Below are 860 nucleotides of genomic sequence, written 5' to 3'. Positions count from 1 at the left end.
TTAGATACCAACGCCCTGGAAGAAACCTGAGGGCCATGTCAATAGAAAATCACACCAACTTATCAATTTTTTTGTTTCCTTCTGTGGCTCTTGCCAGCCTGAAGCCGCACGCCCTCCGCAGCCGCTAATTGCTCCTCAGATAAACTAACGTGAATAGAAAAATATAAAAAATCCCGTGGCATTAGATCCTCTCCTTCATATATATATTTGCTCCTTTGCCTCTAATGAAAATATCTCGGAGAGGAAAACATAATCTGATTTTCTCTCTAAACCGAGCAGGAATTTTGCCCAATCTCCTGATGCTCGCACAAAGTCAGTGCTTCCCCCCCCCCACCTCCTCTGCCTCTCTCCCTCTCACCCTTTTCTTTCTCAAGTCCCTTCCCTCCCTCTCCCTCTTTGCTCCCCTCCTTCTCACCTCTCTCCCCTTCCCTCATCTCCTCTCCTCCCCTTGTTACCGTCCTCCCCTCTCCCCATTCGTCTTTTACTTCCCCCTCTCTTCTCTCATTCCCTCTCCCGTCCCCCTCTCACTCCCTCCCTCTCTCTCCCCTCTCACTTCCCCGTCTTCCCTTCGCTCCCTCCCCTCCCCTTTATCACATCCTTCTCCTCTCCCCTCACACCACCTCTCACCTCCTCTTGCCCCCCCTCCTCTCCTTTCCTCCTCTCCTCCCTCTCACTTCCTCTTCCCCGTCTCCTTCCCTCCCTTTCCCCCTTTCACTCCCCCCCCTCCTTGTCTTCGCCTAATACGATTACAGCGACTTAGGGAACTTGTGCGAATAAGGAGAAACCGCCCACACCGAGATGATATTAGTTCACCTCTTCATCCGGCCAGACACTCATCCCGCCCGCCCGCAAACTCTGAA

Source organism: Penaeus monodon, chromosome 23 (genome assembly GCF_015228065.2).
Source record: "Penaeus monodon isolate SGIC_2016 chromosome 23, NSTDA_Pmon_1, whole genome shotgun sequence".
Classification (NCBI taxonomy): Eukaryota; Metazoa; Arthropoda; class Malacostraca; order Decapoda; family Penaeidae; genus Penaeus; species Penaeus monodon.
Note: the sequence above shows the minus strand (reverse complement) of the source record.